General features: G+C 37.3%; 1 protein-coding gene and 1 pseudogene across 15 annotated transcripts in view; both read right to left on the reverse strand.

Annotated features, from left to right (window-relative positions):
- The window catches only part of PPHLN1 (periphilin 1), a 175,190-nt gene that overhangs the window by 74,355 nt on the left and 85,892 nt on the right, over positions 1-14,943 (reverse strand). The gene's annotated exons all lie outside the window — the stretch shown is intronic.
- Positions 3-14,940, reverse strand: LOC100336326 (sorting nexin-4-like; annotated as a pseudogene).

Consider the following 14,943-nt stretch of genomic DNA (forward strand, 5'->3'; position numbering starts at 1 on the left):
AACAAAAGAAAGGTTCTGTTACAATTCTCAAGGGTTTTTAAGTTTCAAATACATCAGCAAGTATATCCCACTTAATGCTTAAAATCATATAAGCATTCAAATTTATGTAATGAACATGTATATTCTTTACTTTTTCAAAAATAAACAGAACTTCTTTAAGTTGCCTTTTGTCTGGGACATATAGACTAGACGTGACTTCTAATTTCATTTATATAAAGCTTTAGAAATTCATCTAATGAATGAAACAAAAGACACTGACAATTAACTAATACACTATACAATTTACAGAATATATAGACATTATAGTGAGTCCAACTTTATATGTTTAATTATATTCAATGAAATAAATAATGACAAAATTTCATCAAGTAAATTCCTAATTAATGCAACAGAAAAGTCCAGATATGCTATGGCTGGGTTTGAATAGCAGTTTCATCATTAGGGAGCGTAGATGATTTTATATACATATCTTATGATACTGTGAGCCTTGGTTTTCTCATTTACAAAATAGGGGTTACTAACATTATATTCATGCTCAAATAAAGCAGTTGTGAGAATCAAGAGAGGTAACAGACCTGAAAGCATCTAGTGTAATGCTTGGGAGTTTAATGTCACCTTCATCTCTTCTGTAAAGTTGTATCACTCTTCCTAAACATACCTCCTCCATATGACAGTGGCAGTAAAAGTCCCCATGTTGGCTAGCAGTGCCAAAAAGACAAACCCTTAAAGGTTTAATAGAGCTTTGGGTAAAGACACACCAACCCAAGCTCTGAGAAAGGAAGTTGGAAGCTGAGTTCAACCATATGGGCAACAATACAACAAATAATGTTCATGGAATGAAGTCTCAATAAAAATTCTAGAGACTGAAGCTCAGGCAAGCTACCAAGTTGGAAATACATTTTGAGTGTGTTGCCGGGGGAGGTAACGGGTCTGGACTCCACAGAGAAAGGACAACTAGAAGCTCCATTTATGGGACATTCCAAATCTTGCCCTGTGTGTATCTTCCTTTTTTTTCTTCTAATCTGTATTCTTTTGCTATAGTAAAACTATAAGTAGAAAAAAAAATTTAAAAACCCAAGTTATCGTATACTACTATTTATAAAGTACATATACGCAAACCAAAAATAAGGTATTTTAATTAAATGGAATTCCATGAAAGTAGCTCAGTCGACTTTATCATCACAAACTTATAAACCAAAAAACTGAATGTCAATATGTTACTGATTTATACACAGTTACCAATAAACGCTAAACTGGAACTTAAAACCAGGTCTTCTAGATATGCAAGGCCCTGACCTCCTTTAATACCTTATTCAATTCACCAAAAAACTGGACTGCCATCTGTAATATTTACTGGAAAATAATCACAATGTGTCTACATCGAGTGTTTCCATGGCCACTGGGTGAGACTAAATATCTTACTCCAAAGCCCTACCCATACATAAAATTTAAAAGATACAAGTAATACCTTTATTATAATATTACTTATTAATAACACTAAAAAGCTTTTTAAACAATTAGATACACATATATTTTTTAAGGTACACCTCTTTTTGGTACCTGTTTTGGAGAGAAAGTTATAGAGCAAAAACAAAACAAAATAAAACATTATAAGCTATCTCTAGTGAAGAAGGAAGCAAAATCTTTCAAATGAATCCTTCTATTCAACCATTATTAAATCTATACACTTGAAAAACTCATTTGAAAGTAACTTAAAACAGCAGAAAATAAACTCTGAAGAATTATTCCTACATGACAGCAACCATAATGTTTAAAAGCAAAAGTCTTCCACCACATCAGAAAATCTAGGTAATAAAGCTAGCATGTAAAAAATTAATAGAAAATAAAATTAGCCTGTAACCCTGGGAAAAGGACACAGGAAGTTGTTCTTTTCCAATTCATAAGGAAAAGAAAAGAAAACATCTAAAATCCATTAGAGTTGGATTTTTTTTTAAATCAACATAATACTTCATTTATTTATTTCATAAGTTTGGCAAACAGCAAAAAATTCAGCAACATTGCAAACGTAAAAAAGTCAAATGCTAAACCACTGAAAAATTTTTTTTACATAATTAGTAATAATAAGTACACACATAGGGTTTTACAAAGCTAGCAACATACCAAGGATGCTTGTCTTCTGAATATATACCACAAACACACACACACACAAAAGCAATATAATTTATCTTTATAAAAATTACAGCCAAGCAATAAAAAAGGATGTTCATAATAAAGATCTTAACACATATGTTCACTACATGTATCTTATACATTGAAATGCTATATATACCATGTATAGAGGGCCAAGCAGAGTAAATTTAGGCTCATCAATGAGGCTAAGAATTATTTGAGAATTTAATGCTTATACTTCACATATTCAAAACTTTCTATATAGCAATTCCTAGATCATAACAATGTATTCCACTATACATCTAAGAAGTTGAGTCTTCTTTGTTGGGAGCATACATTTTTGACCAGTACCAAAATTCTGGTAAAATTCACATTGAAGGCATTGTCTAGTGCATGTAATGTTTGGAGGCATTAATGAATGTGGGAGAAATAACTTAGATTTTACACTAAGTTTCAGCTGAGCTTTATCAAATCAAACAGCTCAACTATAAGGCAAGAAAAACTAACCCCTTATGAGAGATTAGTGGGTCTTACCAAATCAAGATAAGAATTTAATCTTAGGGAAAAAACTCCCCACATGAGCAGATCTGAAGCAGCAGGCACTGAAACGAACATCTGGAAATGACCTAATACCTTGATATTCAGTCACTGGTTCAGAAGCAACAATCTGTTGGCTATTTTATCTAATTAACATTTTAGAATCCGCACCAGTCCCAAAAACCTCAAATTAGAATATTTAATCTTCATTAAAACACATCCTTTTGTGCTATATTAATACAACTACAACCAAATCAAACAAAGTTGAATTTCTCAACTTACTGTGTATTTTTGTGTATGCTCGGTAACAACTTGACTTTTTTTTAATTTACTTGGGCTTCTGTTTGGGGGTACTTCAATTGAAGAGAAATTCATTTCACAGGATTACATCTTGCTAAAGCATTCTTTAGCATTGGTCCAAACTTGAATTCCCTTTTTGCACATACTGATCTGCATGACTGCATAGCTTATGAGGGCCTCCTTTAAATCACAGTTCTTTTGTTCTTTGAAGCATTAAATATCAGCCCAAGCATTAAATATCAACCCAAGACAAATTCTCTGCCTTCCAGATTTTTAGACTGAAGTTGTTGTTCTCCTTCACTTATTCGTTCTTCTAGCATCTTTATTCTGGCTTCTCTTTGCTCTGGAGTTTCTTGACCAAAGAGTTTGGTAGTCATTCCTTTCAAAGAAAATGTTCTCACGGTCCCGGTAGCGGGTTCCTCATGTTGCTGCTTCTTGGATGCTAAGTCCTTAGCAGCCATCTCCAAGTCATACTATGTTAAGTCATGTTTTCTGCACACACCTGCAGTACTTCTGTATGAAAAGGATACTCCTTTAACTGATCTGCATAATGTTCTTTATCTTCCAAAATATCATCAACAGAACATGCATGCACATCCATGTGAGGACCAGCACTCTGCAGTCCATCACCCATTTCTTTTACTGTGGCACTTCACTCACTGAAAACTTGCCCATAATTTCCATGCACTTTATATAAACCATGCAGTCAATCTACTACTCTAGCCCTGACTCAAAGAAGATATGAGATGACAGACTGTAGTTCATCACTGCAGTGTTTTAATTCAGTAAATCTCGTCTGGGTTTTTCACTCTGAATGTGGCATTAAAGCATTTTCAACCTGAGTCTGCTTTCAGCTGAAATCCAGTTACATATACAGTCTCCTTCCAGTTACATTCCTCTGTTAAAAACAGAAGAGCCTGTCTCTATAAAGGATGGGATGTGAACCAATTCTCAAGAGGAAGTTTTCTAAATCGATTCCATGTCTGTCCACAAAATTCAGGTCCATTTTGTCAGCAGAGAGTATATGCCAAACAAATTCCACCCTTTTTTCTGGTAGACATGGCACAACGATATGTGAATAGTAAACTAAAAGGTAGTTTCTCAACAACTCAAATTCACTAGGCTGCCTCCATAGTGAGTCCGTTAGAACCCCCTGATGATCACTATGTTCAACCAATCTTGGTTCAGTGAGGTAAGCAGTTTACGTTTCTTGCATGTTCATGGCATTTCTTCCAGCTCACTTTTCTGCTTCAAAAACACGAATTTCTATCTTCCTGAACCAAAACCAAATTTGTGTTACCCTGCCATCCCCAGGGCCCTCATTCCTTCTGCTTCCTCATCCACCACAGACTCTAGCCCAGTGTCGGTTGGAGTGGTCCAAGGGCTCTAGGTGTGCATGTTGCAAAAGTTGCCCCGGGTCAGGAGCTGCTTGCTCCATGGCTACAGTTTGGCACAACAGACACAGTGCGACTATGCTGCCATGCTAGGGATGGATTTCATGGTTAAAGTATATTTTGTCACATACAAAGTCTTATGCTGTAACTTATATTCACATCACATTCAGCTCAGTTCAGTCGCTCAGTCGTGTCTGCCTCTTTGTGGCCCCATGGACTGCAGCACGCCAGGCTTCTCTGTCCATCAACAGCTCCTAGAGCTTGCTCAAACTGATGTCCACTGAGTCAGTGACGCCATCCAACCATCTCATCCTCTGTCGTCCCCTTCTTCTGTTTTCAATCATTCCCAGCATTAGGGTCTTTTCCAGTGAGTCAGCTGTTCCCATTAGGTGGCCAAAGTACTAGAGCTTCAGCTTCAGCATCAGTCCTTCCAATGAATATTCAGGACTGATTTCCTTTAGGATGGACTGGTTGCATCTCCTTGCTGTCCAAGGGACTCTCCAGAGTCTTCTCCAACACCACAGCTCAAAAGCATCTATTCTTCAGCACTCAGCTTTCTTTACGGTCCAATTCTCACATCCATACATGAGTACTAGAAAAACCACAGCTCTGACTAGATGGACCTTTGTCTGCAAGGTAATATCTCTGCTTTTTAATACGCTTTCTAGATTTGTCATAGCTTTTCTTCTAAGAAACAAGTGTCTTTTAATTTCATGGCTGCAGTCACCATCTAGAGTGATTTTGAAGCCCAGGTAAATAAACTCTGTCACTGTTTCCATTGTTTCCCCATCTATTTGCCATGAAGTGATGAGACCAGATGCCATTATCTTCTGTTTTCTGAACACTGAGTTTTAAGCCAGCATTTTGACTCTCCTCTTTAACTTTCATCAAGAGGCTTTTTAGTTCTTATTCATTTTCTGCCATAAAGTTGGTATCATCTGCATATCTGAGGTTACTGATATGCAGCAATCTTTCTCCCAGAAATCTTGATTCCAGCTTGTGCTTCATTCAGCCTGGCATTTCACATGATGTATTTTGCATATAAGTTAAATAAGCAGGGTGACAAGATACCACCTTGACGTACTCCTTTCCCAATTTGGACCCAGTCCATTGTTCCATGTCTGGTTCTAACTGTTGCTTTTTGACCTGCATACAGATTTCTCAGGAGGCAGGTAAGGTGGTCTGGTATTCCCATCTCCTGAAGAACTTCCCACAGTGTGTTGTGATCCACACAGTCAAAGGCTTTAGCGTAGTCAATGAAGCAGACGCAGATGTTTTTCTGGAATTTCTTGCTTTTTCTAGGATCCAACAGATGTTGGCAATTTGATCTTTGGTTCCTCTGCCTTTTCTAAATTCAGCTTGAACATCTGGAAGTTCTCGGTTCAGTTAACATACTGTTGAAGCCTGGCTTGGAGAATTTTGAGCATGACTTCGCTAGCATGTGAGATGTGTGCAATTGTGTGGTAGTTTGAACATTCTTTGGCATTGCCTTTCTTTGGGATTGGAATGAAAACTGACCTTTTCCAGTCCTGTGGCCATTGCTGAGTCTTCCAAATTTGCTGACATATTGGGTGCAGCACTTTAACAGCATCAACTTTTAGGATTTGAAACACCATATTATAGTTAAAGGGAAATAAATATCTCAAATATCATAATATTTAAATTATGGGAAGTACTATTTTTACTCTTCATTCTTTCCTATATAACCAAACACACACACACACACACAAAACAAGCCAGTGTTTCAGATGGGTAAAGAACCCTTGATATGGTTAAAAAAAAAAAAACAACAATCTTTTCTATTCAAAATCCACCATTCTAACATCCTCAGAGTTCTGGGAAAGCGCCAAAGACACAAGTCGCCACAAAAACACATTTTTCTTTTATTTGAGGCAGAGAAGCAGATGCCCTGTGAACACCAGCATAGCCCACCAGATGATATCTATTCTTACAGAAAAGCCAGACATACTAAAGACAGAAACCAAAAAGAAGTGGAGAAAAAAGAGAAGAAAAGTAACAACACTCATGGAAAGAGAAAGAATGTGGGAGGCTGGTGGAGAGAATCTCAGCAACACCACAAATTTAAAATTTTGAGGATCAGAACCATGAATCATCTTTTCAACACGTTTAGGAATGCTGGGAAGGAAGGCCTGTGAAGAATGATGCAGTGAAGACTAGTCATGTCCTTGAGAAAATTATTTAACACCTAAGCCTTGCCATAATTGGAGATATATACCTACTTTTTTCATTGCAACATAATCACAGCCATAGTGTTAATATGCTAATACTTGCATGATGACACAATTGGTATTTCTTCTTTGTAGTTAGAACATTAAAAATCTATTAGCAAATTTCAATTATAACAAGAGTATTGTTAACTACAAAACTATGTTATACATTAGATACCCAGAACTGATACACATTGTAGCTTCAAGTTTATAATCTCTGACAACAGTTTCCCTTGCCTATCATCCTCCAGAGGCTGGTAACCACCCTTCTTTCTGTGAATTTGCCTTCTTTAGATTCCACATATAAATGAGATCATGCAATACTCATGTTTCTCCATCTGGCTTCTTTTACTTAGCATAATGCCCTCAAAGTCCATCCATGCTGTCACAAATGGTAAGATGCCCTCCTTTTTCATGGTTGAATAATATTCATATATATATATATATATATATATATATATATATATATATAAATAAATTACACGCACACGCACACACACACACACACACACACATCATACTTCCTTTATCCATTCATTCATTGAGGGCCAGTTAGGCTGTTTCCACATTTTGGCTATAGCGAATAACACTACAATAAACACAGAAATGCAAGGGAGTTCCCTGGTAGCCTAGTGGTTAGGATTTCAGGCTTTCACTGTTGTGGCATGAATTCAATCCCTAGTCAGGGAACTGAGATCCTGCAAGCCATGCAGCACAGTCCAAAAAAAAAAAGCAGATCTCTACCTGAGATACTGCTTTAATTTCCTTTGATTTCTTCAATGATCCATTGGCCCTTTAATGGCTTATTGTTTTGCCTCCAATGTGTCTGTGTTTTTTGTAGGTTTTTTTTTCTTGTAGTTGATTTCTACTTTCATATCCTTGTGGTCAGAAAGGATGCTTGATATGATTTCAATGTTCTTAAATTTACTAAGGCTTGTTTTGTGGCCTAGCTAGCAATCCATTTTGGAGAATGTGCCATTTACACTTGAAAACAATGTGTATTCTGGTGCTTTCAGATTGAATGCTCTGTAAATATCAATCAAGTCCTTTTTGTCTAATGTATTATATTTAAGGTCTGTGTTCCCTTACTGATTTTCTGTCTAGATGATCTGTCAATTGATGTATTAAAGTTGGTGCAAAAGTAATTTTGGTTTTGCACTGTTGAACTCTGCAATTTGATACTGGAATACATTCTTAAATGTGGTTATGTTATACATTATTTTAATGTGCATTTCTTGCTTTATGCTTTATTACTAATGACTTATTGCTGTTTATTTTATGTTTATTTTATATTTATTTTAGACTAGGGAAATGATGTTAGACAAAAAGCATATTCAAGCAGTTTTCTTATTTGAGTTCAAAGGAAAGCATTGGAGACATCTTGCAGTATCAACAACACATCTGGCCCAGGAACTAACAAACATACAGTGCAGCGGTGGTTCAAGGAGTTCTGCAAAGGAGACAAGAGTTCTGAAGATGAGGAGTGCAGTGGCCAGTCATTGGAAGTTGACAACAACCAACTGAAAGGATCATCAAAGTTGATCCTCTTACAACTACATGAGAAGTTGCCAAAGAACTTAACATCAACCACTATATGGTCATTCAGCATTTGAAGCAAATTGGAAAGGTGAAAAAGTTCAATAAGTGGGTGCCTCATAAGCTGACCGAAAAGCAAAAAAAAAAAAAAAAAATGTCATTTTGAAGTGTCATCTTCTCTTATTCTGTGAAACAACCATTAACTATTTCTAGATCAGATTGTGATGTGAAACAAGTGGATTTCACACAATCGGTGATGACCAGCTCACTGGTTAGACCAAGCAGCAGCTCCAAAGCCTCCAGAACAAAGAAGGAAAGTGCTTTCCAAGAATTTGTTGAATCCTGAGACATGGATTTTGTGCTCCAGGAATTAACAAACTTATCTCTCGCTGGCAAAAATGGGTTGATTGTAATGGTTTCTATTTTGATTAATAAAAATGTGCTTGAGCCTCATTATAACAATTTAAAATTCATGGTCCGAAATCACAATTACTTTTTCACCAACCTAATAAGTAGGGTATTAAACTCCCCTACAGTAATTGTCAATTTTTCCTTCTGTGTCTGTTAATATTTGCCTTATACACTGAGTTCCTCGAATGTTGGGTACATACATATTTACAATTGTTATATCTTCTTCTTGGATTGGCCCTTTGATCCCTATATAGTGTCCTTCTTTGTCTCCTGTTAGTCTTCATTAAAGTCTATTTTGTCTGAGATAAGAATTTGCTACTCCAGCTTTCTTTTAATTTCCATTTGCATGGAATACCTTCCTCCATCCCCTCCCTTTCAGTCTATATATAACTCTACACCTGAAGTTAGTCATTTTTTTTTTAATTCTATTTTTTTAATTTAATTTTTAAACTTTACATAATTGTATTAGTTTTGCCAAATATCAAAATGAATCCGCCACAGGTATACATGTGTTCCCCATCCTGAACCTTCCTCCCTCCTCCCTCCCCATACCATCCCTCTGAGTCGTCCCAGTGCACTAGCCCCAAGCATCCAGTATCATGCATCGAACCCGGACTGGCATCTTGTTTCATACATGATATTTCACATGTTTCAATGCTATTCTCCCAAATCTTCCCACCCTCTCCCTCTCCCACAGAGTCCATAAGACTGATCTATACATCAGTGTCTCTTTTGCTGTCTCATACACAGGGTTATTGTTACCATCTTTCTAAATTCCATATATATGTGTTAGTATACTGTATCGGTGTTTTTCCTTTTGGCCTACTTCACTCTGTATAATAGGCTCCAGTTTCATCCACCTCATTAGAACTGATTCAAATGTATTCTTTTTAATGGCTGAGTAATACTCCATTGTGTATACATACCACAGCTTTCTTATCCATGCATCTGCTGATGGACATCTAGGTTGCTTCCATGTCCTGACTATTATAAACAGTGCTGCGATGAACATTGGGGTACATGTGTCTCTTTCCCTTTTGGTTTCCTCAGTGTGTATGCCCAGCAGTGGGATTGCTGGATCATAAGGCAGTTCTATTTCCAGTTTTTTAAGGAATCTCCACACTGTTCTCCATAGTGGCTGTACTAGTTTGCATTCCCACCAACAGTGTAAGAGGATTCCCTTTTCTCCACACCCTCTCCAGCATTTATTGTCTGTAGACTTTTGGATCGCAGCCATTCTGACTGGTGTGAAATGGTACCTCATAGTGGTTTTGATTTGCATTTCTCTGATAATGAGTGATGTTGAGCATCTTTTCATGTGTTTGTTAGCCATCTGTATGTCTTCTTTGGAGAAATGTCTATTTAGTTCTTTGGCCCATTTTTTGATTGGGTCATTTATTTTTCTGGAGTTGAGCTGTAGGAGTTGCTTGTATATTTTTGAGATTAGTTGTTTGTCAGTTGCTTCATTTGCTATTATTTTCTCCCATTCTGAAGGCTGTCTTTTCACCTTGCTAATATTTTCCTTTGATGTGCAGAAGCTTAAAGTTAGTCTTTTGTACATAGCATATATATGAGTCTTATTGTATCTATGCAGCCACCTATGTCTTTGGGTGGAACATTTAGTTTATTTACACTTAAGATAGTTATCAATATATATATTCTTATTGCAATTTTGCTGTTTTAGGTCTTTTTTCCCCCTTTCTTCTTTTGTTCTCTTCTCTTGTGATTTGATAACTATCGTTAGTATTATGTTTGGATTTCTTTTTCTAGTCTGTACATATTTTATAGATTTTTTTGGTTTGTGGTTATAATGAGATTTCTTTATAGCAATATATCAAGTTGCTGATCTCTTAATTTCAAATGCATTTTTAAGGCCCTATGTTTGTACTCTCTTCACTTCATGATTACTGTCTTTAATTTTATATCTAATTGTTTTGTGTATACCTTAATTGCTTATTGCGGATACAAATGATTTCACTACTTGTGTCTTTTAACCTCCCTACTAGCTTTGTGTATAGGTGATTTTCTACCTTTATAGTATGTTTGCCTTTACTGGTTAGCTTTTTCATTTCATAATTTTCTTGTATTCCTGTGGTGGTCGTTTTTTTTCCCACCTACAGAAGTTCCTTTAACATTTGTTTTAAAGCTGGTTTAGTGGTGCTGAATTCCTTTAGTTTTGGCTTGCCTATAAAGCTTTTGATTTCACCATCAGATCTGAATGAGAGCCTTAATGGGTAAAGTATTCTTATTGTTGTTTAGTCACTAAGTTATGTCCAACTCTTTTGTGACCTCATTGACTATAGCCCACCAGGTTCCTCTGTCCATGGAATTTCCCAGGCAAGAATACTGGAGTGGGTTGCAATTTCCTTCTCCAGGGAATCTTTCTGACCCAGGGATCGAACCACGTCTCCTGCATTGGCAGGTGGATTCTGTGCCACTGAGCCACCAGGGAAGCCCAAAGTATTCTTGGTTGCAGGTTTTTCCCTTCCTTTAAATATATCATGCCACTCCCTTCTGGCCTGCAGAATTTCTGTTGAAAAATCAGCTCCCATCGTCTTATGGGAGGTCCCTTGTATGCTATTTGCTGTATTTCCCTTGCTGCTTTTAATATTTTCACTTATCTTTAATTTTCTCAGGTCCTTTCCCTCTCTTTTCCTTCTAAGGCCCCTATAATGTGAATATTAATGTGCTTCATGTGGTCCCAGAGGTCTCTTTTTGTCTTTGTTCTATTCATTGGCAGTCATTTCCACTATTTTCTCTTCCAGCTCATTGACTTATTCTTCTCTATCATTTAATCTAATATTCTTTCTAGTCTATTTTTCATTTCAGCTATTGTATTCTTCATCTCTGGTTGTTCTTTATATTTTCTGTTTTTTTAAAAAAAAACCTTCTAACTTCTCACTCTATACATCTACTCTCCTCCCAAGTTCTTTGATCATCTTTACGATCATTATTCTGAACTCTTTTTCAGGTAGACTGCCAATCTTCATTTAAATTCTTCTTCTGAGGTTATATCTTATTTGTCTAGAACATATTCCTATGATGCTTCATTTTGTCTAATTTGCTATTTGTGTTTTTATCTATGTGAGAGGTCAGTGATGTTTCTCCACCTTGGAAAAGTGGTGTTCTCTAGGAGATGTCCTATGCGTCCTAGCAGTGTCATCACCTACGCTATATGCTCTGAGCATTCCCCTTAAGAAGGCTGCATGGGTCCTTCTGTTATGGTGGGCTGATTATGTGGGAAGTCTAGTAGACTTGGTTGGCCCCTAATCCAGTTGGTTGCCAGGCCCTGTCTTGTGCAGATGCTGCTGGCTACTGTGTAGTGGTACCTGGTCACAAGGTAGCTGGCTGCAGAATCCTAGGGGGCCATGGAGCTAGTGCTGGCTCACTACTGAGCAGGGTTAGAGTTTTGAAGACTCTGGAGCTGTTGCCCACCCACTGGCGGGTGAGGTCAGATCCTAGGGATAATGCCAGACTACTGGCAGGCAGAACCAATTTCTGGAGTCTGGCTGTAGCATTCAGGGATCTCAGAGCTCATTTCTGATCACTGAGGTGGGGAGGCCAGTTCCTAAAACAGTTGTATATGGGGTCTAGGGTGTCCAGAAGGCTGTGCTGGCCTGCTGTGGTCAAGACAAGGGTACAACTGGTCCCAGAGTAGGCCTGGCTTGCTTTTGCTGTCTTTCCCCTCTTGGGTGAGGTTAGTCTAGAGGCTAGTACAGGATTCCTGGTGGGAAGAGTTGGTGCCTACCCACTGGTAGTTAGAGCTGGTTCTTGACCCTTTGCTGGATAGGGACATTTTTCAGGGGCATGTCTAGAGGTGGATATAGGGTCAAGAAGTCTTTAGAGAACCTGTCTGTTGGTGGGTGGGGTTGTGTTCCCACCCAGTTTGTTGTTTGGCCTGAGGAATCCCAGCACTGACCCCTTTGGCTGCTGAATGGGGCCAGATCTTGGTTCCAGTGAGCCAAGATGGTAGCAGCCAGAAACAGTGTTCGTGTCTTTGAAGGTTCCCCAATATGTCTGCCACCAGTGTCCACGTCTCCAGGGTGAGCCGCAGCTGCTCCCTGCCTCTCCAGGAGATTCTCCAGGACCAGCAGGTACGTCTTATACAGGCAACTATCAAATTACTTCTTTTGCTCTGCATCCTGGTATGCATGCGGTTTTGTGTGCCTCCTTTAAGAGTGAAGTGTCTATTTCCACCACTTCTGTGGGCCTCTTGCAATTAAGCACTGCTGGCCTTCAAAGCCAAATGCTCTAGGAGCTTGTCTTCCTGGTGCCAGAACCCTGGGCTTGGGAGCCTGATGTAGGACTCAGAACTCTTACTCCTGTGGGAGGACTTCTGCAATGTAATTATCCTCCATGGGTTGCCGACCTGAAGGGTGTGGGATTTTATTATATTTTGAGTCCATTCTTCCTACCTCTCTTGCTGTGGTTCCTTCTTTATGTCTTTAGTTGCAGAAGATCTTTGCTGGTAGGTCCCACTCTTTCTCATCAATGACTGTTCTACAGAAAATTGTGATTTTGCTATTCTTACAAGGAGATGGGTTTAGGGTCTTTCTACTCTGCCATCTTGGCCTTTCCTTAGTATAAGCAAGTAGCCATATGGGCAAATGAAAGCATCCTGACAGACAGATGCTGAACTCCTTCCAGTGTTGACATATGGGCTGAATTTTATGTCTAATAGGAAGCAGTTTATGATAAAAAGATTCTTAAGCAAGGCTAAACAAAGGGGTGCAGAGCTTCCTTGCACTCTTGGAGTTGCCATGTGTTCACCCTGTTTTCATTTACTTTGCTTATATACATGGAAGTAGACTGCTAGATGATATGATAGTTATTGTTTTGTTTTTTGTTTTTAGGAATCCCTATACTGTTTTCCAATTTACATTCTCACCAATTGCACAGAGTTTCCTCTTCTCCATATATTCTCAAACATTTGTTATTTGTATACTTTTTGATGACAGCTATTTTAAATGGTGCAAGGCAATAGCTCATTGTGGTTATGATTTGCATTTGTCTAATAATTAGCAATGTTGAGCATCTTTTCATGTACCTATTAGCCTGTATGTCTTCTTTGGAAAAATTCATATTCAGGTCTTCTGTTTTTTGATATTGAGGTGTATGAACTATTTATATACTTTGTATATTAAGTCCTTATTGGTCATACCATTTGCAAATATTTTCTCCCATTTTGTAGGTTGTCTTTTTATTTTATTAATGGTTTCCTTTGTTCTGCAAAAGCTTTTAAGCTTAATTAGGTCCCACTTGCTTGTTTGATTTTCTTTTTTAGTGTCTTCTATATGTAATATCATGTAATCCAAAAATAGTGACAGTTTTACTTCTTCCTTTCTAATTTGGATGCTTTTTATTTCTATTCCTTGCCTAATTGCTCTGGCTAGGACTTCCAATATTATGTTGAATAAAACTGGTGAGACTGGGCATCCTTATCTTGTTCCTGATCCTAGAGTAAATGCTTTGACAATGATGTTGGCTATTGGCTTGACAAATATAGCCTTTATTTTGTTGAGGGATGTTCCCTCATGCCCCCTTTGTTGACTTTTTATCAAACTATATTAAATTTTATCAAATACTTTTTCTGCATCTAGTAAGATGCTACTATGATTTTTATCCTTCATTTTATTAATGTAGTGTATCACACTACACTATCAATCAGCATCACACTGATTGATCTGCAGATACCAAACCATCCTAGCATGCCTAGAATAAATCCCACTTGATCATGTGCTGATGAATTTGATTTGATAAATTCTGACTAAGAGACTTTGCAGAGATATTGGCCTGTAATTTTCTTTCCTTGTAATGTTCTTGTCTGGTTTTGGTACCAGGATAATGCTAGTCTCATAAAACAATGTTGGAAGTGTTTGACCCTCTTTTATTTTTTGGAAGAGTTTGAGAAGTATAGGTATTCTTAAATGTTGGGGATAACTCATCAGTGAAATAATTTGAGAAAATTATTTAACTTCGAATGGAAACATACTTACCTACATCATAGAATTTTTATATGAATTAATAACAGAAAAAAATATATGATATATTATCAAGAATCAAGTAATTATACAATAAATGTTAGGTCACTGTTAGGTCATTTCCAAAATAAAAGCATATTCTCTCAAATACACACCATCTGAATATTCTTTCCCACTCAGGTATTGTCAAGATGAGAAGGCATACAGTAAGTACTAATTTTAGCATAACCTGTGGAAATAATTCCGTAAGAAAACTGCTCATTTACTCTAGTGGCTATTTTCAAATTATGGTTACTTAAAACTCAAGATTTTAATGTAGCAAATTACCCCCATTAGGTGTGATAGTAAAGAATAAAAGCACTGTACTAGACAGTCTATCTCATCTACTTTGTAATCCTTCTTTAAATTAATTTTAGAAATACAACA

The sequence above is a fragment of the Bos taurus genome, chromosome 5 (assembly GCF_002263795.3).
Source record: "Bos taurus isolate L1 Dominette 01449 registration number 42190680 breed Hereford chromosome 5, ARS-UCD2.0, whole genome shotgun sequence".
NCBI classification, from domain to species: Eukaryota; Metazoa; Chordata; class Mammalia; order Artiodactyla; family Bovidae; genus Bos; species Bos taurus.